The following is a 26,336-nucleotide window of genomic DNA, read 5'->3' on the forward strand; positions in this document are numbered from 1 at the left end:
GCATGTTTACAAATTTCTGGATACTTGTCTTCGGTCACGTACTTCGAATAAAAATCAATTAATGTAGAATTTTCAAGAAACTTGCATTTTACTACAGAGTCACACTGTAAATCTATAAATTCTAGCTGAAGTTCGGGTGGAACACTTCCAACATCTACTGAAAATGGCAAGGAGAACATTCTCATATTTCATTTTCACGAAAATCGGAAAATTTGTTTTTGAATTTATCTTCCAAATTTGAAATGCCTTGTACATAATTACTCTAATTCCATGTTGTAGAGTTCTTCATAACTTCATCAATTTTGAAATGTGAATGGAATTCTTATTTAGCAACTGAATTCCCCACAAGATTAATTTTGTCTCAAAAGCTTTCATAAAGTAATAAAGATTATGAATATGTTGATCTTTTCCCAGTAAGCGGTAGTTGAAATCACTGAGATGACCTATAATATCGACAGAATTTGCAAAGCCTCTCAACCATTTCTCAACACTGAAACCATGAATAGATTTCTCTTCAAATTCCATGAATTGCTGAACTTCGCTCTTCAAAGAAAACAGGCGCTGAAGCATCTTTCCTCGGCTCAACCAACATTCTTCAGCGTAATACGTAACATGACCATCTTCAGCTTCTAAATCACTCAAGAACTATTGAAATTGCCCGTGATCAAGTCCTTTAGACCGAATGAAATTAACCACTTTTACAACATTCATCACATGTTCAAAGCTTGAGAAGGACTTCTTACACAAATTTTCTTAGTGAATGTTGCAGTGGAAAGTCATCATACTATTATTTCCGCTTGCCTTCACATCCGATTTGAACAATGTTATTACTCCTATTTTCTCTCCAGTCATAGATTTAGTACTATCCGTTGTTATAGCAGATAACTCACATTTATCCGAAGTTTGCGTTAGACTCGAATATACGTCTGTTCCTCGTGTTGTACCTTTAAGTGCAACGACATTGGTTAATTCCTCTATCATTGTGAAGTCTGTATCAACGCCAGGAATAAAAATTACTACTTATACAGTATCTGTTGCATCTGTTGATCCATCCATCGCTACAGAATAAAACCTTCTTTTTTTTTTTTTTTTTTTTTTTTTTTTTTTTCTCCCCATTTGGATTTTAATTTACTGAAGATATCTGTTGAGAGATCCTCTACGCTATTTTAGCGTGAGTAACCTAGCTTAAATTCAACTGTAGAAAATCTCCTTATCATCAAATCAAACAGGATGTTTACGATCACCTTTCCCTTTGACAATTGATTGCACCATTAGGTGTTGGTGTTGGTGTATTTAATTATGGCAAAGCACACGAGGGCTATCTGCCTAAGGGGAGGGATGCCTTTCGTGGAGGACTTTCTAAGGGAAACTGGCTCGTATACACGTTACACATGGGGAAAACCACGAAAACGCCCATGCAGCCAGCCCTATTGCACCATTAGGAGAAATAGAATTCTGTTAATTTATTCCCTCTCTGCTCTATAGTAGCGGCACGCTCAAGGTCACCTTTGGCGATGTATTGACGAAAGATTAACATCTGTTAGAGATAAGAATCTACCCTTTTTATGGAATGGAGATTTTATGCATAGTCAAATTTTTTTAGTTTTAAAATTACAGAAGATAAAGTGAAATTTTTGAAAAATTCGTAATTTTCAGAAAATTTGATCGCAAATAGTATCACGCATGTAAATAAAATGTTTTAAATATGAAGAATAACAGAAAAAAAAAAGTTTTTTTACAACAAAAAGCTGACAAGGCAATTTTTCTTAAAATCAAAATTTCTTAAAAGTCTTCAATTTTTCTTCAAATTCGCCACTAAAATGCCTTCAGCGGGTCATTCGTGGTCCGCTGAAGACCCCTAATTTAAAGTAAATTATATTGTTTTGATTAATGATGAGCGTTATCCAAGAAATATGTGCATGATGGAAACGATTTTAGACCTGTATCCAGGACGAGATGGAAAAATTCGTTCTCTTCTTATTCAAAAGCCTAAAAGAACTATAAAACGTTCAGCACAACTTGTGTATAACTTGGAAATTAATCCTTAAATTATATTAGTTCAGTTTGAAGTGTAAGACTATTAATTTTCTTTCTGTGTATTAATGATTATAGTACTTTTGCTTATATTTTTAAAGCCTGGTTAATTTTATTTAGAAGTTAAAAAACGTAATTTGTGTTTGTATATCAAGTGATTGTGAACAATTTTGATGCTTTGTATGTGATGTTGTAGAGTCATTAGGTTTATTGCGGAAGCAGGAGAAATGAAAAATATCTAACGCCTTCACCGGGAATCGAACCGCGGAGCTCTGGAGTACGCGACCAACGTGTAGACCACCACACCACGAAGGCATGCCAAGAAGGCGAGAGAACTACCTTAACCTGTAATATTCTATTTGTGTTTTTTCTTCATGAACTTTAAATGCCTGCTGAGCGTAAATTTTGTTGGAATCAATGGTAAGTGAACTCAAGTAGTCTTATGTTGAATCCACTAGAATGGAAAGTACTTGTACACATACTGTGCTAAAATTCAGATATTTTTAATCAAGTGAGTTCACGTGGGGAGTGTTATATAATTCCCGCGCTACTCGGCTAGAAGGCGTTACAAACGTTACAATAGCCGGTGGCAAGCAGGATACAAAAGATATACGACGCGGAAGGCCTAATAATATATCTTCAACTGTTTCATTTTTTTGTATATTTTTCTTGTAAATAAAGTTTGTTGCTATTTTCGAAAGCCTCTTTGGTGCACGATTAGACACACTGTACCATCAGATGCAAGTTTCAGAACGTTTCCCAAACTTTTGGCCACTGATGTGTCATTGTTTATTGCGAAATTCCGTAGGATTTGGTTAATGATGAAGTAAAGGGAAAATTATTGCACTGGTAACAGGAAAATTAGACCTCACCATTTATATCAGCCTGAAGATTAACACAGTTCAATTTTCAATATTTCATGATTGTTAAACATTTTCTACTTAAAATTTAATTCAGTTTTAGTGTAGGGAATAATGAAATACCAATTATGTTTTTTATACTCAAATAGCTATGTGGAAACTTCTTCAGTTCCGGTGGCAAATATATCTTAATGTTTCGATGACAAGAGCAAATCTGCATAAAGCTCTTTTTATTCTTATGAAAACTTATCGTCACATTCCCAAAAATTACAAAGAAAAGCCTTTCATCCTTATCTATCTTTTCTATGCCTACTCGGATGCGTCTTGCAACCGTGAGTTCACATAAAGTGCTTTGTGCTGTCTTATCAGATGAAATTTAAAAAGGCATTAGGTGATGAAACACGATGAATAATTGCTTCCATGACAGGCAATCGGATACTGCATAGAAGCTTTAGAATTCAGCATGCAAATAAAGACAAGTCCCAATCACATTATGTTTCGGCTACGCGGGACTTGACGTCAAAAGGGACAATTCTCAGAATCCGCACAATTCCACGAAAACCACGTAGCTACGTTACCATTTTCGCTTACTGCAATACGTGAAACCTAATCGATCAGATTGGCATCACGTGAGGCTTCAGAAGCAAAACTTTCATCTGATTGGTTGTCTCTACCCGGGACTGAGGTCCAGCCGAGATATTTTCGATGAGATTTGAAAAAATCCCGCGTTGCCGCGACATTGTCTCCGTAGCTAGGCGGGACTTCGCTTCAGGCGGGGCTCTTTTTTCTAGGAATCCTCCCGTTTAAACCAATGCTAACAGAATCTCGTTTTTCAGACAAGTCCCGTCTAGCAGGGACTGTAGCCATGTGTGATAACCTCTTAAGAAGAAAATGAGGCCAGACCCCTGCACGATACTTCATAAAAGTTGGATCTCATTAAACAGCTTTATGTATGTACATGGAGATATATATATACACGCGTGAAGCCTCGCTTAATTGAAACGCACGAAGATGAAACTGTGACGAAAATTTGAACTGAGCCAAGTGGGTTTGAAAAATAGCTACCTCTATGTTCTTTAGAAACAGTTTTCTTTATTTAATTTTTTTGGTGAAATAAATATTTCATAAATGATTAAATGAAAAACCATTGTGAACGTAAAAGATTAAACAAAATTACAGAAAAAGTTTATACCAAGTAAACTTCTGCGAACACAGGCCAATTTCATTAAGAAGTCCTTCATCCCTCGCTTGAGATATCTCTCAACTTACCGTAGTTAAGTCAATGGAGAACCAATTTTCTCCATTATTTAAAAATATTTGTCTATTAACACTATTATCACTCCTGACAGAAGATTTTTCAAGCTAGAAGCTTACGATTATTCACGAGGTGTAATGAGACTTCTTTTACTTTCACATTTTTTAAAAACTGCGATTTTTGGAAACATTCGTGTACTCATCTTTAATGGTCTTAAAATTTTTTTTTATCATGTTTTTTTTTTTTTTTTTTTTTTTTTTTCGTCGTCAAAGACACCCCAGATGGTACTGTGGCTAGCAAATGCAGATTCTTCCCCACTGAGGTTAGAATCCCAAGTGCAGTATGAAGAATATCATAAGTGTGGTGCCTCTTTGAGGTATAGAGAGATTTAAACTGCGTCGAACTGAAAGTTATCTCAAGGAGTAACAGTAGCTGAAGCTTGATACGAGGTTATCCGATTCCATTCCCTTTATGTTCTCAATCATAATTCGCAGAGCTTAAACTGGCAACATTTAAATGCTTTACTTAAATTAATTAATATGATCCAGTCAGTTTCCCTATATAATCCTTGACACATTTCAATCTTTTAAAAATTATGGACAAAAATGCTACTAAAAATTTAATTTTTTTTATTTATTCAGTTCTTCACTTATTTTTCTTTTTGGTAATATGTTATTTCCTAAGCTAGGACTTTAATTCCCGTTAATATAAAGCTTGACATTTATTACGAAATAAACTTTAATATCCTGTCTCCTGTTTACATTCTAGTGCATATATAATCTTGAAAACTGAATAAAAATTTCCTCCAGCACATGCAGCTAGCGCTTTTATTGGTATGTCCCAAACATAGGAGAAACTTAGATCTGTGTAACTCTGTTACTTATTTTATTTATATAGCCTTTAAAGGAAAAAGAGTAACTACTACTTACGTTTGCATTCACGTTCTCCCTGGGGTGCATATCCTGGTTTACACATGCACTTTTTATAACCTCTGGAGTCGGTTACCCATCGACCATTTTTACAGTCACTACCTGAAATGTAAGAAATACTTTCATTATAAAAATCAATCACTAGGTAAGCTAAAAACCACATAAAAATCATGATGTTTGCAGTAAATGGCTGTAATTTATAAAATCTATATGAAATTTTGCCATTTGGTGAAGAAAATGTATATATAATACAATATAGCATGGGTAGACATACCGCGGCTCACTAGTTGCGTGCGGCTGTCATTGGCGAGTGGTGCGGTTGTTATGTAAATAAAATTTATATATGAAATATGGTAAACTAGAACTACTCAATGCCAAAAAGAAATTAATTAATTAATTTAATTTCTTTTTACAAAGTTATTAGTAAACTTAAACTGATTCATGTCCAAACGTATTGTTACGAAATGTACAGGCGCGGTAAGATGGCTTCCCCGCAAAGCAATTTTAGGGTTGCCATAAAATGACAAGGGAAGGCATGATTGCCACATATGGCGAGAAATCTCTCATTTGGCGACACTTGGCAACAAAACTGGCGATATACCATGGAGGGTTGGAGAACCTTCTGGAACGAATTCTTACCGGTTTAGTCCAGAATGTTCCAGAACACAAGCCGAAAGCTATATAAACCGTGCTGGTCTGCAGTCAGTAAGTGTGTGTCTCTCATCGAGAGTGTGTGTGCCTCGTCTAGCGAGCTGATAGTCAGTCATTGAGTGAGTGTCTCGAAGTCTAGCGTCGAGTGCATCGAGAGAGTCTTTTAGTGCATCGTCGCGTTTCGTCATAGACTGTGCTGAGTCGAGAGCTATACTCTTCTGTATCGTCGAGTGCATCGTGTGGAGAGTCTCGAGAGTACGTGGAGTTCCGAGAACAACCAAGCAGAGTTGGGAGCTGTACTCGGGTGCTTTGCAGTGAAGCTGTCTCCACCGTTATTGCCTGACAGTGTGAAGGCTGTGTCACTGATTGTTCCAACGTGTTCATAGTACATCTCCGACGACTGTAAAAAGTGTTTTTAGAGCTGACATGATTAACATTGGCTAAATAAAGTGTGTTTCGATACATCATAAAGTGTCGTCGTTATTCACTCCAAATCTACACGAACCCCGTATGAACGTGAAGGAAGAAAATAACGTAACAATTGGTGTCAGAAGTAGAAGTAAGAATAACAGTATGCCGCCATTCGGTATAGTGGTTAAGAAGGTGTACTGCGATACCGAAGAGCCCAGGTTTGAACCCGAGGAAAGGCATAGATGATCCTAACTGTATAGTGTCCGTACGGCATAGGGGCACTATAAAAATATGCGGCGCGCCCAAAATCCTCTCAAGAGTTTGGTAATAGGGTGAGAGGGGTGGGAGACACTCAGACCCATTCCCCCGGTGTGCTTTCCTTCAAATTTGAGGACGGAACTGAGCGAAGTCGTACTGTCGTCTTGATGAATTTCGTGGGCTTATTCAGGTGTAACTGTCAGACAAGTGAGATAAGTCACAACATATGTCCAAACGTAATTATTTTATTTCTTGTTAGGTAAGAAACTTAGTAATGTTATCAGGTTCAATGTTTCTTCTAACCTTCTTCGGAAACATACAATGACCTGACTAGAACAGAGAGCTTAATAAAGCTATGTTCACTAATTGTAGTAAGTAGACAGGATACAGACGAAGGGTATACAAAACCCTTTATTTTTTCTTTATATACAATGACTTCCGTACTTCGGAATACAATGACCCTCCACTCGGGGTCTAACGTAAAAGATATCAAAATAAAACTAAACTCTAATTTAACTTTAGAATAAGATTGGCCTTATAATAACAGGAAGCGTATGTAGCACAGAGACTGTGAACACTACAATACGTTTAATTTATCAAGAGGATTAATACCTCTGGCCTGGAAGGCAAATAGCAACTGCGTAACTTCTAAGGTAAGCGGCCTGCTTCGAACTCACTGCTTCCTCTCTCTCTCGCTTGGCAAAAAGGCCACACTTAAATACTTGGCGTTCGCCAGACAAACTTTGCATAAAATCCTTCACGCTTATAATTCTGGCCGGAAGTAGAAAATAAGAAGTGATAGTAAAGATTTAAAATAAAATAAACGTTAGTAAAACTTAAGATCCTTACATACTTCCCGCCAGAGTTAATTAGTTTGAAACTGAGGTCTAAAACGACCTTGTTGAAAACTTTTAGCTCTAGAATATAACGCGAGGCCAACCTTTTACAATCATAACTTCGTTAGAAACTAGAAAATTTAAAAGAAAGAAATTTGTTACAATAGCAGCTCCCAGGATCTACAACAATCTTTTTTTTTCATCTGTACTGCATCTAAACAGGAGCTTTATTCAATTCTGGTTCCTTCCAGAGATCTGGAAGGAAAACTAGTTTAATGAAATGTTACACAATGAAATGGCAAGTAACATGTATAATTATATTTCTCTTAACATTCTTATTTCATTCATGACTATTTTAATTATCTCTCCCCGTGCTCTCTGACATGTGTTGTAAAAGAACACCAACCACGAATGTGTTTCTGTCTACGTGTGCCACTCTTCCTCCTACAATCAAAACACTAACGTGTTAAAATTCAACATAACCAGACCTCTTAACACACCCTACTTTCAACTCTAAACCCTGAGGTACTATTCTAAAAGTGGCTAACTCTAAAGTGTAGCGTCAGAGAGCCTAACTACATCATTCAACCTTTACCACATATTCACCATGATTTAATCTTTACAGTCACACGAATAACAAATTTTTAACATTACTTTCACTTTTACCATATCACGGTATTTCTTAACATTTAAAATAACAGTTCACATGTATATAAGAACATATCAACCTGCCGTTAATTTTACACATTTGAAAACATACATTAGTAGTACATTGTTAACTTCTATTCTTTTCAAAGCAAGTGCCAATTCTTTCTACATTGAAATAATACTACATTTCAAAAAGTCTTTCAGACTAAAACTTCTTTCTTGCTAGAATGTTTTAAATAAAATTTATACAATAACTTTTTACAATATTTAAGTCTTTACACAACGCTATTATACATCAACTTTAGTTTTACGCGCGAGTAATTGAAAAACATAATAAGAAAATCGGTCACAACTCATTTCTCGCTCTTTTGGCGATAAAGGTAGACCTCGCATGAGGTAAAACTTCTTGAAATCTGCCACTTGCAGCAAGAATGAAAGATTAACTTACGTTTGCAAAGTAACATAAAATTTTACTTATCTTTGTAATATTCGGACATCCTTTTCTGGGCCCAGTCTTTAAAGGTACTGCAGACCGTAGCCTGGTTTATCCTCCTTCTTGTACGGGCTCGCCCTTCAGTGCTTTCCTCTGGAAGCTTCCGTTTTTCACCAGTACGGCCACCCTTGAACACCTTCCTTTTCCCCTCTGCTTGTGGTCTTGGCCGTTTGAAGGCAGCTGGTCTTGGTGGAACCGGGAAACTTCTGTCGTGATCCTGCTTGGACCTCGTTGTTGGCCGTTCAAATTTTTCTTGTACTTTTTCCTCCGCCGCTGATGGCCCTTCCGCAGTTCGGCGACTTTTGCTGCGGAGAGTTCTGTCGGATGAGTCGATCCTCCGTTTTAAAGCCGGGTTATAGTTGCCGTCATTTCTCCTGGTCCTCTTCACATACGTCGTCCTTCTCCCTTCTTCATTCTGGGGGTGTTCGTGAACTCTGTTTTCTGGACGGTGGAACGGCTTCTTTTTCTTTTTACCTTCAATTTTTCCGCGGGGCAATTTTCTTTTCACTTGCTTCTGTCTCTCATTGGCTTGCCCTTGTACTTGTCGTTTTCCCACCTCTGGAACTTGTACCTGCGGTGTCTGCCGTGCCGGATCCTGCAAAAGATCTGAAAAGATTTGCATTTTATTACGATCGAAGTAGGGCTTGATTTGATCAATGTTTGCGGAACAGGTTTCACCATTTCTGGCTTTTAACACTACAACAGCGTGAGTTATTTTTTCTATAACATATGGTCCTTCAAATCGTGGAAAAAATTTGGCAATTTTATCTTCTGGTGCTGAAGAAAGTGAATGCTTAATTTTTAAAACTTCATCCCCTACTTTATAAATTACTCCCCGTCGTTTCAAATCATAATATAATTTCTGTTTTCTCTGTGCTACTTCAGTATTCTTCTTTGCCTCCTTAATTAGTTTTTCTATATCACCCATTTTAAATTCTGGGGCTCTTTGTTGCACATAAAATAATTTATCTAACGGTGTTATAATCTTTCTGCCTAGAAATAACTCAGCAGGAGTTTTGCCCGTTGTATCATGTTTTGCGGTCCTAAGGGCGAAAGCAAATTCATTGACATAGTTATCCCAGCTTTTATGAAAATTTTTAACATAAATACGGATAATTTTCACTATATTTCTGCTGACCCGTTCCGCTATATTTGATTGCGGCCGATACGGGACCATTTTTAAATGACGTATGCCCAGTTTTTGGCACATGTCTTCAAATATATTACTTACAAATTGAGGACCTTTATCCGATATAACTTTTAGGGGCGCCCCGTATTTTAAAATATATTTATTTAAAATGGAATCGGTAACTAATTTCGCGGAGCCTCGTTTTAAGGGAACAATTTCGGTCCATTTACTAAAATGATCAACCATAACAAGGAGATAGCGACTTTTGTTTAACTGACTTTTTGGGAAAGGGCCCAATAAATCGATTCCGATTATTTCATTTGGAAATTCGGATTTAATACTATTTAGAAACCCTGCCGGGCGGAAATTAATATAATTAACGGCTTGACATGTTGGGCAGGACTGGACATACGCCCTTGTTAACTTTTGCAGTTCAGGAAAGTAGACTGCCTCGCGTACGCGTTGGATAGTTTTTCGAATACCAGCATGAGAAGCTAAAGGGCTGTCATGGAGCTCTTGCAGGATATTTAATCTAAGACTAGCTGGGATAACAGGTCGAAATTCGTTGTTGGAATTCGTAGTTTTTGTATAAAATAATAGACCATCTATTAGTTCGTAATGGGCCGCCCTATTTCTTATCGCCACAATATCTTAGTGGCTAAAATTTTCAGTATCCTTCAAATACTCATAAATACTTCCAAACTCAGGATCCTTACCCAGTTCGGTTATTACAGTTTCTCGGGAATTTATTGTACACGCTGTCAGCATTGCAACTTTTACGGTATTACCCTGTTCATCTAATTTAATTCGTGATAGGGCATCTGCTACGATATTTTCCTTTCCTGGGGTATGCTTGATTACCAGATTATATTCTTGCAGCTTGAGTGCCCATCTTATTAACCTTGGGGATAAATTTTTCCCTGAGTACAATCTAGTTACCGCCGCATGATCAGAATATACTGTTATCGGCGCCTTTCCAAAATAGACTCGGAACTTTTGCACTGCTAACAGAACTGCAAGTGCCTCTCTCTCGGTCGCGGAATAGTTTCTTTGTGTTTGATTTAAAGTTCGGCTAAAAAATGCCACGGGCTGCTGATTTTGCGAAAGTACCGCTCCTACCGCATAATCCGAAGCATCCGCTGAAATTTCTAAATTTTCATCCTTTTCAGGAAATTTCAACACAGGGGCTTGCGTTAATGCTTGTTTTAATTTTTCGAAAGCACTATTGGCTTCGGCCGTCCACGAGAATCTTGCCTTTTTCCTTTTTAATTTTAACAATGGCTCAGCGATAGCCGCAAAATCTTTTATAAAGGACCTATAATATGAACAAAGTCCTAGAAAAGAAGAGAGCTTCTTTGCCGTGTTTGGAGTCGGATACTTTTGTACAGCGATTATTTTTGATTCATCTGTCTCGATCCCTTTTTGCGATATTTTGTAACCTAAATATTTTAATTCAGGGGCTGCAAATTTGCACTTTTCGACATTAACTTTTAGACCGGCCTCATTTAATAAAGAAAACACCTGTCTTAAATCCTGTATATGTTGGTCGAGATTATCACTAGTAATAATGATATCATCTAAATAGATAAATGTGGACTTTCCAAGAACAGGTCTTAACACAATGTCCATGCTTCGCTGAAATGTTGCTGGGGCGCCTGAAAGGCCAAACGGCATACGCAAAAATGCATAAGTGCCAGACTTGGTTATAAAAGCAGTCTTAGGCACGTCCTCAGGCCTCACCCCTATTTGAAAATAACCATTCGTTAAGTCTAAAGTCGTCATAAATTTGGTTGATTTTATGTTCCTTAAAATTTCTTCTATGATCGGTAACGGATATACCGGATATTTCGTTATGGAATTTAATTTACGGTAATCAATAGCGAATCTCCACCTTTTTGGATGCTCCAAAGGATAATCATTATTTTTCTTACATAAAACCACCGGGCTAGCATAACTACTTGAGATGGGCGTTATGATCTTTTTACGTAGCATATCGGTAATATGCCATTCTATAATTTTTTCCTTATTCTTATCATACCGGTATGGTTTTTGACGAACCGGCAATGCATCTCCGGTGTCAATACTATGGTTAGTAACCTGAGTAAATCCTGGAATATCACTAAATAAGGAAGCAAATTCACTTACCACTTGTCGGATTCTATCTTGCTCGTCATTAGGCAGGTGGTCAAGATTTAACCTTGGCGGTTCAACCTTTTCTACACGCACTGGTTTCTTTGTCAGCCTAAGGGACGCTTCATTAAAATCCAGTGTAGCTAGTGCGTCTGAAAGGAAGTCTATTCCTAGGATTAAATGTGCTTGCAAATTCTTTACTATAAAAAACATCACCTTTACTTGTTCGTCCTTGATACGGATATATAAAGGTACTTTACCTACGCACTTACATTCTTCTCCTTGCGCCGCTAATACTGTCGTATTATCCGCATTATATATGCGGTATTTGCGAAAATACTTTCTAAAAAAGACTTCTGCCACACAGGAACACTGCGCGCCGGTATCCAGGAGTGCGGTGGCCGGGATATTATTTACCAAGACTTCAATCTTCGGAAGAGTTAAATTTTTCACCATTACTGTATTTAACTTGTAGGAAGAGGGATTTTCGTGGCCTTCGGATTTCCGCACCCTCTCGTCAGCAGAAATCCGTTTTAGTTTAAATTATTTTTCCTTTCCGTGCTTTCCTTCTTTCTCCACTGGCCTTGAGACTTTTTTCCTGGGTTGCTATTGAACTGTCGACGTTCGCCGGCTGTTTTTGAATGCTCGGGTTTCCTTGCCCACTGATTCGCTTTTTCTCCGTAGCCATGTGCTTGAGTTTGCTGTAGTCTTGGCGTACCAAATTGGTTTCGCTGTTGATATTGGCGTCTTCTTTCGACGTCCGCCGTTCTTCTACTTTCAAACTGGATTGCTAGCTCAAATAACTTTTCCAGTGTAGTCGGATTTCGTAATTCAATAAAGTCTTGCACTTGGGGTAGTAACCTCGGCAAAATCACTTGAATTATTTCAGGATCCGGACGGTTTCCATACAAGAGCTTGAAAACGTGAATTTTTCTTAAAATAAAGCTCGAGAGGTTTTCCATTCTTTGTTGATATATACTGAAAAGTTCTGTTTCTAATTTCGCACGATCCCTTACAACAGGGAAGGCTTTTAGTAGGGCAGTCTTGAAATTTTCGTAAGTATAGGTGGGACTTCCTGCTTGACCCAAGAGACTTCTGCCGATACATTTGAACCAGTTAAGCGCTTGGCCCCTCAAAGCGCTGGTAGCTAAGGTAACTTTTTGAAACTCGTGCACGGGGTAGAGCATGAAGTGGTCATCCAATTTTTCCAAAAAACTGGTTACCGGTGAGTTTCCATTAAATGTTGCTTCTGGTTTCATCGAAGCGCGCATGGTCTGGACGATGTACCCAAATCCTTCCAGGGCGGCAGCTGGCATTTCTGGATTCTGAGCCGTTTCTGCAGGCAGCACAGGTTCTTCTTGAAACTCGGCCATGGTTATTCTTCTACGTTGGGCGCCACTATCAGGTTGGTTCAATGTTTTTTCTAACCTTCTTTGGAAACATACAATGACCTGACTAGAACAGAGAGCTTACTAAAGCTATGTTCACTAATTGTAGTAAGTAGACAGGATACAGACGAAGGGTATACAAAACCCTTTATTTTTTCTTTATATACAATGACTTCCGTACTTCGGAATACAATGACCCTCCACTCGGGGTCTAACGTAAAAGATATCAAAATAAAACTAAACTCTAATTTAACTTTAGAATAAGATTGGCCTTATAATAACAGGAAGCGTATGTAGCACAGAGACTGTGAACATTACAATACGTTTAATTTATCAAGAGGATTAATACCTCTGGCCTGGAAGGCAAATAGCAACTGCGTAACTTCTAAGGTAAGCGGCCTGCTTCGAACTCACTGCTTCCTCTCTCTCTCGCTTGGCAAAAAGGCCACACTTAAATACTTGGCGTTCGCCAGACAAACTTTGCATAAAATCCTTCACGCTTATAATTCTGGCCGGAAGTAGAAAATAAGAAGTGATAGTAAAGATTTAAAATAAAATAAACGTTAGTAAAACTTAAGATCCTTACAATGTTACTCAAAAACATAAAAAATCAAAATATTGTAAGGATTCCCTCACATAAATTTGTAAAGAAAAATTCTAAGAGTATTTGCTTGTGACTAATGATGCCTGTCCCTAGCTGCCGAAAGTTTGGTTGATGACTTGTTAGGGCTGTCCCCACAAGCTCAGTTAAATGTTGATTAGTTAAAACAATACATAAGTTGTGTTGAATACAAAGACTTAACAACAGTACGAAGTAGGGAAAACTGGGTGTAGTCTTAACGCATACTCTTTGAATTTAGAATAATTTCCTCCCGGAGCTTATTTCTAAACCTCAGTAGCTGACCCACTGCTTTATTTTACATGTTTCAATCTTTTATCTTCTTGAAGCTCCAGCAGCTCCAATTTTACAGCCTTAATTCCCCAGTATTTGGCGGTGAAACAGGTCAGCTATTCTTCAAAATGTCAACAAGAAAAGGGTTTTCTAAAATTGAGAATGATGGCTTCAGTACTCTTAAATCACTAAGAATACTTTCCAAGTACAGTAATATCTTCAACCACTCTGCAGCTTTCATACCCAAGTAAACTTTCCAATCTTTTAGGGAGACAGAAGAAGTGAGTTAAGGTTCAAGGAACCATGCCTTTCTCGAAGAATGTAATTATGGTAGATGAAGACATTCTGAGCTAATCAAAAATGAGTTTATCATATCCTTGCAGTGATAAATATAACGATTGTGAGTATATCACTGCATCTGTTAAACCAATTGGCATCCTGCTGCTCTGAGAAAAATGTCCCTTTTTCAGTGGTGAACTGCTTGATTAGTTCTAGCAAATTAAAGAATTTTGTTGGCACAGATACACCTTACTTGACAAAATCACGATGCCTCGTCTGGAAGCTCATCGTTTTCTGTTTCTTCTTGTATGAGGGCTTTGAACTTTCTATAAGTTTCGGCGCTTGGCCACGTAGCTAGTAGATTTTAAAACTGCAATTATTAATGTGAACATAAGTAAAACATTTAGCTACTAGGTTTTGGCTATGAACAATACAATGGACAGCGATAAAATTAAGACACAATGCGGCGGTATTTAAAATTACCTAAAGTCCTTTAATAGGACCTCTCACTGCTGGAGCGCAGTGAGCTGCTACCTTTTCATTCGGTACAGAATACTTTCCAAGTACAGCATAAAAGGCGCTTTTTTTAAATCTGTACCTTAAGTTACTTTAGTGCAGTGGTGCCCAACCTTTGGCCTATCCCGAGCACATTTTGGCCTATCGCGAGCACATTTCCAAAACATCAAGATTTTTGTTAAGCATATTTGCAATCGTATGTGATACATCTGAACTATTAATTTCAGCAAATGGGTTTGAGATGAATAATAATATTGGTTGAACTTTATGGAAATCAGAGAAGCGGAGTTCAAAATTATTTTTCAGTGCATTTAGGTTTTCCGAATATTTCTCTGTTTCAATTGCCTTGTGGTTATTAATATGGCTTGATAAATGCTAAAAATGCGTGAAATTTTTTCTTTCATCTGATTTATCCACAAATTTAAAGCAATTACAGACCCAGTCAGTTGAAAAAGGTTTTTTTTCCTTTTCCCTGGAGATATTCGTTCAGTTTAGCTGTTATGTCCGTGAGAAAATACAGATCGGATAACCAATTATTATCATCCAATTCTTTATAACCTTCGTTTCCGAATTCCAAAATTTTAGTAAACTTAAATATTGCTTTATTGGCGAAAGAAGTTCTACAAATCGTTGAAGTACTTTACCCCTGCTGAGCCATCTGACATCGGAACGAAGCGATAAGATTCCATATTCGCTATCAAGTTCATCAGTCAGCAATCAATTACTTTATAACGTCTTGCAAGATATCTCTTATGATTATAAATGCTTACCATATTTTAACAATTAAGAAATATAAATGAATGGTTATTTTTAAAATATTTTTTGGTCATAGTAAATAATCCGGCTGGTGAGCACAAGTAAAACGATCGGCGAGCACAAGGTTGGCCATCACTGCTTTAGTGCAATAAAGTCTAATAAATCTTCTTTCACTTCTCAGTTATTTACTCTTTTTACTGTTGCATCATGTTTTTTTATTTTGAATCCATTTATTGCATTTTCCTGAATATACTTGTATCTGAAGTTACACCACCCCACGATGACATTTTCTTTTCAGTGGCAAAGTGCCACCTCTCTTTTTAAATTTTTCACATCTTGTCACTGTGACATGTTTTACGACTCTTTTACTTCCAGGTCCCCATAAAGGATGACAACTGGCAAAAAGCCTGCAGTTCCACGCAGGCTAGACCCAGTATAATAGCGGTAAATGGAATGGAATTATTTACTACGTAAGGAAGAAATATAGATACTTGTGGTTTACCTCCAAATTTCGTAGTAGTAAAGAAATATAGATACTTGTGGTTTACCTCCAAATTTCGTAGTAGTAAAGAAATATAGATACTTGTGGTTTACCTCCAAATTTCGTAGTAGTAAAGAAATATAGATACTTGTGGTTTACCTCCAAATTTCGTAGTAGTAAAGAAATATAGATACTTGTGGTTTACCTCCAAATTTCGTAGTAGTAAAGAAATATAGATACTTGTGGTTTACCTCCAAATTTCGTAGTAGTAAAGAAATATAGATACTTGTGGTTTACCTCCAAATTTCGTAGTAGTAAAGAAATATAGATACTTGTGGTTTACCTCCAAATTTCGTAGTAGTAAAGAAATATAGATACTTGTGGTTTACCTCCAAATTTCGTAGTAGTAAAGAAATATAGATACTTGTGGTTTACCTCCAAATTTCGTAGTAGTAAAGAAATATAGATACTTGTGGTTTACCTCCAAATTTCGTAGTAGTAAAGAAATATAGATACTTGTGGTTTACCTCCAAATTTCGTAGTAGTAAAGTATCTAAAGTAGATTCGTTTAAGGCTAGACTTCGTGCTGAGCTGTTCTCCAAATCGTTTCGCAAGTTACTTATGACATCATCAGAAGTGACAGCAATTCGTCTTTCTATAGAATGATTAGATGAAGGCATCTGTTCTATTAATTTCAGCCATTTTTTTTTTATTTTCCGATTTTAAAGCGGGTGTTACCTCCGTAATATTTCTTTTCATGAGCTCTGTTTCAGGCCAAGGGCGTTTTGCCTGAGCAATATCCAACCCCAGTTCTTACATCTGGCTCTTTAAGGCTCATATCACACGGCGTTTGTTTCACACGAACAACTGTTTCGGACAACTTTCTGCCTTGTTTACTATTGAAAGAAAGACGTGTGACTTTTTCCTTCCGTTCCAAAAAAATTGCAAGTTGTTCGTTTTCAACCCATCAGCTATCAGCTTCGAATGTTATCAGCTTGTTTGTAATAGGGAACCAGTTTCCCCTGTGCGAACCCCAAAGCGATCTATGGTGATTGGCTGTGGTGACAAAGCAGAAAAATTGTTCCAAACAGTTGTTCTTCCGAAACAAACCGACGTGTGATAGCAGCCTAAGAAACACTGACATAACCTTCATTTGGTTATTATAATTTTTCTTTTAAATACAATATTTTAGTTCACCCTAAGTATCAAGAAGTAGGAAATTATTGGTTCAAGGAACTACGACAATGTTACTAGAAGTAAGACACACCCATTTTCTCCCCTATAACCACACTCTTCCCACTCCGCGTAATTATTCTGTTCTCCTTTTCAGATTTATGATTTCCAGAGAGCATAATTACTTACTTTAAATGAAATATTACACAAAAACTTCTAATTTTGTTTTCACGAACTTACGTACGCTCCGAATGTTTACTTTTGTTCCCACTGAGCAAAACGACACTGAATTTAGTACACGAACTGAGTAATTATCTATTCTACTACTAAGAGTTTCAAATGTAAACAAATGGCGACGTCGTCAGGTTAACACCTATTTTAAATTGTTCATATTGCATGCAGATTGACTAAAGCCTTAACAGAAACATAACAATCACATAATTCAATTATTTTTAAAAGGAAAAAAAATGCACAATTTACCAACATAGAATAATAATAATAATAATAATAAAAAAAAAAAAAAAACTGAGCTCACCTAGCCGGGAGTGCGTATAGAACGTTTGGAGAGGCCAATTGAATCGAAAATGGGAGTTGCGCAACTACACAGAAGTCCCATATACCAAATTTCAACGTTGAAATGCTACTCTTCTTTGATTTATGCGAGACACATATGTATGTATGTACAGACGTCACGAAAAAAAAATCTCTTCGGAATCCATTTTAAATTCCAGCTTTAGGGAAAAAATAGTCCCTTACTCTTTCCGTACGTATAAATGTCACGCAAAACCATCCTTTAAATGGATTTGAGAGCGATCAAAATGGATATTTTCGTTGAAATATGATACCCAAAAGTTTTCGCGATTAAAGTACTCCATTCATTAAGGAAGTAAAAAAGAGTAAACAGAGGCTTTGTCCTTGCCACTGTATGCTTGTACGCCAGGTTACATAATTAGGATAGGATGTAAGAATTTCTCACGTTGGTATAGTAGGTAAATTTAGTTTGCCAAGTTGCTTCAATATTCCGGAAATACCATTTTCCCGTTTAAGTAATTTATTTAGTGGTTAGTTCAACACACTGAAATTATCTGAACTTACAGTGAGTTCCAAATTTTATATTTAGCTGTAAAGACGTTTGAATTAAAAATTATAACCAAATAAGCATTTCTTGCTAGACCAACTTTTAGATTTTGAGATAGAAAATAAATTTTAATTAGAATGTTTTCCCCTTTGTGCTATTATTATTATTATTATTATTTATGTATGTTTTGATAAACCCTCGGTAACTGAAATTAAAAAAGCAATATCCTATAAAAAAAGCTTTAACATTAAAAAAAAAAAATTTAAAAGAATTTTGTTAAAAAAAGTATATTCTGGCCAGTCAGCTTCTTTCAAATCGCGTATTCAGCAAACATGCTATTTAAGACCACTAAATTACGTCATCTGCGGAGAAAACCGGAATGAATTGCAATAATTGTCAAGGCAAATTCTGGATATTGTGATGAAGAGCATGGCAAGTAAGTTCAAAACGTAACGGCAGATGTTTTTATGCCTTCAGAAATATAGAAGTTTAGTTATGTACAACAACAGATCAAAGAAGCGATGCTTAATATATAAACGGAAACATTCCAGCCTGATTTATGACCTCGAAACTTCCTGTGCCAGACTGAGAGCCGCCTATATTGATGGATCATAAACAGATGTGGAAAACTGTTATGAATTCTATTAATGAGGCTCTCTTATAAACAGTTCCAGTAAATATTAAAAACAACAGCAAAAAAAAAAAAAAAAAAATCCATTTCCGTAATACGCGTATTAGGCGACTGTACCGTCGATTGCAAAAAATGTTTCATCAAGAGAAGAGTTTCCAAAAGAATGCTAATCATCCACAGTGAATTTGTGACGCTTATGCATTCAATCAGGTAAATCACAAACAGAAAAAAAAAAAAAAAAAATCAGTTTCCTTTTTGACTCACTAATTAAATACGAGTATAAAAATTAGAAGCTTTAAAAAAAGAAAAAGTTAGTGGCATTACAATACCAATGCCCAATAAAAAGACTGCAGATCTATGTATAAATAAAGGGTTTCAGTTAACGAAATACTTCATTTTTAATAAAACAAATTAATTTTCATAACTTCTTGAGTCTTATGTATTGGAAGATTGTGACAGGAAGGATCTGCTGAATTTCTAAATCATTGGTAGCAGTAGAAACTAAATTGGTGTTGTCTGAGAAGGAATCCAGAAAATGCATGTAATCAACCCTCAGTTGCTGTGTTTCATTCATAGTTTGACATTGTAAGAGTGGTAACCTTCTGGTCTTTGTGTTAGTTTGTTGTTGCCTTACAGATTTGAAAAATAAACATATCATTTGTCTTACAACGTATTATTTGGTAAGTTATGTTTTACATTTTTATCGTAATTAATTTAAGATGATTTGTACTATTAGTTATTATTATTATTATTATTTATCCGACCACTTTCATCAAAATTTCCAGTTAAGTCCTAGGCTGCAAAAAGTTATGCGATTTTGATTTTTGATCGCATTTGATATATCAGATATTGCATTCCCTTCCATAGAATCAACCATCAGCATTTATGACTATTTATGAAATATTTCTTTAAAGCTAAAAATACGAGATCATTATTCCAAATATCAAATTTCTCTCCCAAATATCATGCCCACTTAATGTTGCACATGATATTTGGGAGAAATTTTTATAACGGTTCCGAAAATACACTTTTTTCATGAAATTGTTATTTGAGTTATTAATAAAATTTACGTTTTGATAAACCATCATTTATTCAATGCAACTGTCGCTATGTCAGTATTTTATATTTTGAATGTTATACTATTTTGTGGTATATTTCGAATGTTAAAAATTTAAATGTGATAAGCCATCGTTTATCCCATGTACTTGATAGTACTACTATATATCTAAAAATTTATGATAAATTATCTATAAATAAATGTATTTAAAAGTCCAAAACATTAAAAAAATTAAATGATAAATTACTTTTTTGTACGAAATTTCCATAGTGCTTTAGTTTTTTTCGTTTTGCGTCAAATTTTTTCAAATAAAATAATGTTAGAAAGAATAAATGCAATCCATTAGAAAACAGTACTTTCGTGGTAACAGGATTTGAACCTGTAGCTTCATGTTAGTTGAACCGTGCGATGCCACCGTATTATTCAGGGCGCACTGGCGAACAGAAAATTAAAATTACATAATTTTTGCTTTCTTTGATTTTTACTTCTTTGCACGAACTATAAGAAGCGTTGTAATCGCAAAACAGTTCAAGTATCATATTTCATCGAAAATATCGATTTTGACTACTCTCAAATCCATTTGACATTTGTACATCTGTACGTACGGACGTGACATCTGGACGTACGGGCAAAATAAAAGACTCTTTTTTTCTAAAACGAATTTTAAAATGGATTCGGAAGAAATTTTTTCTTGACGCTTGTACTTATGCATAACTCAAAAGCCGTAGAACATTGAAATTTTGTATATGTAATGTATTTTGTCACTAATATCTAGTTTTGCACTTCCCTTTTTCATTGGAATCGGTCGAAGCAAACGTATATATGTCTTCCCACTCAGGGGACGTCACACTGTGAACATCACTGAGCTTGGTGAGTTCAGTGCTTTTTGTTCTTATATGTTGGTAAATTATGCAATTTTTGCTTTAAGAGTGATTGAATTATGTTGCCCTTATGTTCTGGTTAAGGTTTTTATGCCTTTAGTTAATCTCCATGCGATAGTTGTAGATTTATCAACAATTTAAAAGTTTAAGCGGCGCTAAGCCTAGCGAGGCAGCTATTTGTTTACATTTGAAACTCTTAGTGGAACGAAGAATCACGTCAGTTGGTGCGCGATGTCAGTGTCTTTTTGTGAGTAGGACCAAGAGTTAATTTTCAATTTTGTGCACCAATAATTTTGTCTTCCTGCTTTCTGGCCGAATTGCTTGTTTTTTCTTCGAAATTCTAATATTAAGTACAAAAATTATTTTTTAACTATTTTTAACTGTATTTGGTGTTTTAGGTTTTTCTGTAGTTTGCAATTTTTAATGAAGCTGTTTTCAATTTTTATATATTGCCTTGCCGAGAAGTGATAACTGAATTAATAGAATAAGGAATATATCTGTAATGAAATTCGATGAAATGTGTTTGAATGAAATGCAGAGGATAAGTACATATAATTTAATAGGTTGTATAGGGTCATGTGGTGTTTAGGTCAGATATTTTTTGTGCATTTTGAGAAAAGCGCCTTTTCTCTTTGCGCGCGAATTTATTTTAAGTTCCTCGACATGTAGAATTCAGGAGAAATCGGCAAGACCAAAGCCACGGACTGTTCTTGTTAGATTTTTTTTTTTTTTTTCCGTGATTATATGTCTACGCCGGTATTGTTATAATTAAGGAATAATTTTATTACGCTGAAGAAAGGGAAAATTTAGATGGACGATCATTGCGTAAGTAGTGATTTTTCGCGAAACTTTCGCAGTTTAGGATTTACACTAACAATATCTCGAAACGTTTTGCAAGTGCCACTAATACTGATATTTTACGGAAAGAGGCGATGTCTGCCAAAAAGAAAACAGTAACACAAATAACTAGTACTCGTACCTATCTAAATAAGCATAACATTATACTTTTGAAATTTAGGATTATAATTAAGTTCAGCTCTGAAAACGTATTCAGCATCGATATTTTCTATCCAGGTTATCATTTAATTAGACTATGACATTATACCAGAGGTGGCCTTTCTTTATGGGAAGAGTGCCACAATCTGAAAAACAAAAAATCTGTCCTCTGCCACTTCCAACCTCTCCAACATACTAAAATATTAAAAGATTAAAAAAATATTTATAAGCTGGTTATTACATTTATTAGGTTGTCATTTAATTAGACGATGACATTATACCAGGGGTGGCCAGCCTTTTGGGGAAGAGTGCCACCATTTGAAAAACAAAAACACTATGCCGCTTCCAACCTCTTCAACATACTAAAATATTAAAAGATTAAAAAAAATATTTATAAGCTGGTTATTAGATTTATTATGTTATCATTTAATTAGACGATGACATTATACCAGGGTTGGCCACCCTTTTTGAGAAGAGTGCCACGATCTAAAAAAAAGCTATGCTCTGCCACGTCCAAACTTTCCAACATACTAAAATATAAAAAGATTTTAAAAAATTATTTATAAGCTGGTTATTGGATTTATTAGGTTATCATTTAATTAGACGATGACATTATACCAGGGGTGGCCACCCTTTTTGGGAAGAGTGCCACGATCTAAAAAAAAGCTATGCTCTGCCACGTCCAAACTTTCCAACATACTAAAATATAAAAAGATTTTAAAAAATTATTTATAAGCTGGTTATTGTATTTATTAGGTTATCATTTAATTAGACGATGACATTATACCAGGGGTGGCCAGCCTTTTGGGGAAGAGTGCCACCATATGAAAAACAAAAAAACTATGCCGGTTCCAACCTCTTCAACGTACTAAAATATTAAAAGATTAAAAAAAAATTATTTATAAGCTGGTTATTAGATTTATTAGGTTATCGTTTAATTAGACGATGACATTATACCAGGGTTGGCCACCGTTTTTGGGAAGAGTGCCACGATCTAAAAAAAGCTATGCTCTGCCACGTCCAAACTTTCCAACATACTAAAAATATAAAAAGATAAAAAAAAATATTATTTATAGGCTGATTATTAGAATTTTTATGCAAATAGCGCCTTTTATTGTGTAAAGTCAGAGCAGAGCCGTGCCAATATATTTTTGGCTGATCTTGAATGGCTTGAATATGGTAACTGGTAGTTTGGCGACATTTTGGAGGCGATAAAGGTTACTTACTACCTGGGACTTTGGTAATAATGTGAGCAGTACTCAGTTCCGATTACGCATTATTTTGTGTGAGGGAAATGAGTAATCATGGGATATGTCATGTGATATTAATGGACGAATTACGGTTCTTTAATCGGAAAAGGGGGGAAATCGGGAAAAAATCTGGAAAATGTGTATTTGGCTTTATTCTGTGTTGTGTGAAACAGTGTTCGTTAATTTTTGGATCCCACGGCCCTAACTAAAGTGAATTCGAAATGGGTATTTAGTGGGATTGAAAGGTACCCCTTTCAATAATAAGTGTTTCTTTAAGTTTGTGCGAGATAGAAGTAAAGATGTTTTATTAAGTTATTTATTTTACTTGGTACCTTGGTGTGAACTATAAGTATGATTTTAAAGATCCTGAAAAAGAAATAAGAAAAGTTTATCGGACATGTAATCAAGATTCTGAAGAAGAATAGGTAAGTTAGTATTTTTAATTATTTGAGGATATTATTTTTATGCATTGTTCTAAATGTAAGGTGGAAGTAAAGTAATTTGCGTAAACGTGCATGGAAATAATTTAAATATTTGACACTAAGTATTTATAATGTTTGCGGTATAAATTAGTTAGTGACGTTTGTAATATAATAGATAATGTAGAGGTAAAAGTTTTTGGGTATTTTATTTATTTTATACGGGGAAATGTTCATATTTGGAAAGGGTATAAACTTTTTCGCGATCAGGTAATTTCATACATGTTCTTTTTACCGGGTTTAATTTTCGTGAAATTTTTCTAATTTATGAGAAAAAAGCAGTGTTCATGGATATAGTGTGCGCAATGCCATTTTTGTGTAATTCTGGGATGTTTCTTTAAGTAAAAAAAGTCGGCGTGTACATGGTTTATGTGTATGTGTTATTTTGAAAAACGCGTAAGGAGTATGGTATTGTGCACTTTTTCCCAATTTTGCAGAGAATATTTGTCATGATTAAGCAGTTTTGTTAGATAAAATTTCTAGCATAAGTGTAATTCGGCTAGTAGATTGTTGCAAGAAGTGTTCAGTAGATAAAAAGAAAAGAAACATGTCTTTACTTCGTGAAGACAAAATGGCGCCGGGAAAAAACAAATAGAGGGTTGCTGTAGGAGAGTTGGTCGCCAAATTTTCGCCAAAAAAACGCCAAGTTACCATAATGTAAAGATCAACCATATTTTTTCACTCGAGGGCAAAAAGGTAAATGCGCGCTCCTATATATATATGTATATAAATCAAAATATAATTCTTATAACGTAATTATACCATAATTCTTAAAGTATTTTTAATCGTAGCTTTATAAATTCAGAAAAATAATATAATCAATTATTTATAACTTTCAAATGAAAATGTTCAAAAATTATTTTTTGATAAATAAGAAATAACACGGAAATGCACAATTTGCAGGTTTTTCTTGCAATTCTGCCTATTATTTTATTAATTTAAAGTTCCCGAAGCTTATTTCCCCTAATAATAACCGAAAAATTTAAAAACATTATTAAAAATAATTTTCGATTTCATATTGCCAATTTGGCGCCCCTTCTAGTGATGCACCTGAGGCAAGTGCAGCACTTGCCTCGCCCTTGTCCCAGCTCTGAGTCTGAGTAGTGAACATTTAAACGATAATATAATAAGTAAATCAAACGAATAAACTAGTTTTTTTTATTAATAAGCATTTTAAAGGGTCAGTCAGTTAGGTAATATATAAAATAAAAATTAATAATTTGAAACATTTAACTGTAAATAACTATTAAACTACTTTTTTTCCACGGTTCAAGCTTCATATAAGGAGAATAGTAACATTTTCTTCGTTATGTTAATAACATAGTCTTCTGGATAATATTGTTGCATTAAAGAAAACGTTGAAAAACATAGTATTAAAATACACGTCGTTAAAAAATGCAAATCTGATTATAAGATTTGTTAAATTTTGCTGAATGCGGCAATAAAAACCTAACCATAACATTTGAATAAAATTGCTCTTAATTATAAAAACTTAAGCAAATGTTTGCATTTTTAAAAATTTTGACAGGAAGCGTAATAAAATATTCAGCGACGTTAAAATGTACAGATCTAATTATAGGATTTCTTAAATTCTTGCATAATACAGCACTGAAACTATAATCAAAACTTTTGCATAAAACTGTTCTTAGTTAATCAGAAAGTTATATAAAATATACAAAAATTCTCAAATAACGTTAGGAGTAAGTTAATTTAGAGAAGCAGTTAAAATATGTTATTAAAGAAAAATTATCTTATTTGTTCAGTAGAACAAAAAAAGGAAAACGTGGTAAGTTATGCTCAAATTTAAATTCGCATATTTGAAATATTATGCAATGGGCATATAATTAGCTTTCTACTTAATAAGTAAAATACTAAAGTGAACATTTAAACTAGTATTTTGATTAATTGCAGCATCTAACAATGTTACTTTTTATTCATTAAAATGAATGAATACAAAGAAATGTAAAATTTTCAGGTTAGCGAGATGGTCTGACGAGAGACTGGCGAATTTCTGATGTTGTCTAGAATAGCAAAACACGAAAGTGGTGTTAAAGCTTACTTGCATAATGGAAGTCATCTTTCAGAACATCATGAGGTTGGATTTCAAAAGTTTGACGACTGCCATCTTTTTGGACAACGGTAAAAGCACAAGAGGAGAATATTAATGCAAAGAACTGCAAACTGAAATAGTACATCTTTTACAGTACTGTCATAGAACAGTTTTAGAGCTAGCGCAAGAAATGCATTTATATTTTCATTGTGTGGATATTCCAAAGCGAAAATGGTTTAAACATCAACTAAATTATAGCTGTGGAATAAAAAATCCGATAAAAAAAGAAAGACCTCTCGAGAAAGTGATAAAATCTTGAATTCTTTTGAAGTAAACTGATTCTAATGATGGAGTTCCTTTGCTTGTTTGTTCATAAAACCAACCCTTTTGTCTTACGCAGAAATATTCCAAGTACGTTCTTTGTTGTGCTCCTTTATGCCACAGTCAACCGGTTCCCTAATCTCAAACTGCATTATCTTTAGGTTACAGCTGATGGAAATCAGAGGGTTTCCATGGTACGGATAATATTCTGTTGTACGGTTTCGAGTTTGTTTACATATTTTGAGAAAGTAGTAAATTTATATTTGTTATTTTTTACCTTACTGATAACAGGGCCCTTCCTAGGTCATTGACTGCCAGTGTACTTTCCTAACATTGCCGCTCCCCCCAAAAGTGCTCAATGATTAATAAAACTTTTATTTCATATTCACTAAGTACTTACATATGACAAACTGCAGCAAAAGTACTTACATATAACAAGTACGTACAATGAGCTCAAAACATTTGGGAATTGTA

At 35.2% G+C, this 26,336-nt stretch overlaps 1 long non-coding RNA gene across 3 annotated transcripts in view; it reads right to left on the reverse strand.

Annotated features, from left to right (window-relative positions):
• The window catches only part of LOC146994236 (uncharacterized), a 41,269-nt gene extending 15,205 nt beyond the window's left edge, over positions 1 to 26,064 (reverse strand). For 2 of the 3 annotated variants that reach the window (XR_015044091.1, XR_015044090.1), the window contains exons 1-2: positions 25,551 to 26,053; positions 5,079 to 5,180 (exon numbers count right to left, since the gene is read on the reverse strand). This is a non-coding gene — a long non-coding RNA (uncharacterized LOC146994236). Of the gene's footprint in view, positions 1 to 5,078; positions 5,181 to 25,550 lie in introns of all 3 variants that reach the window. The other variant, XR_015044089.1, reaches the window with a different exon arrangement.
• Between the last annotated feature and the right edge of the window lie 272 nt (positions 26,065 to 26,336).

This window comes from Stegodyphus dumicola, chromosome 11 (assembly GCF_044657685.1).
Source record: "Stegodyphus dumicola isolate Sdum_Otavi_A_Nest chromosome 11, ASM4465768v1".
NCBI lineage: Eukaryota > Metazoa > Arthropoda > Arachnida > Araneae > Eresidae > Stegodyphus > Stegodyphus dumicola.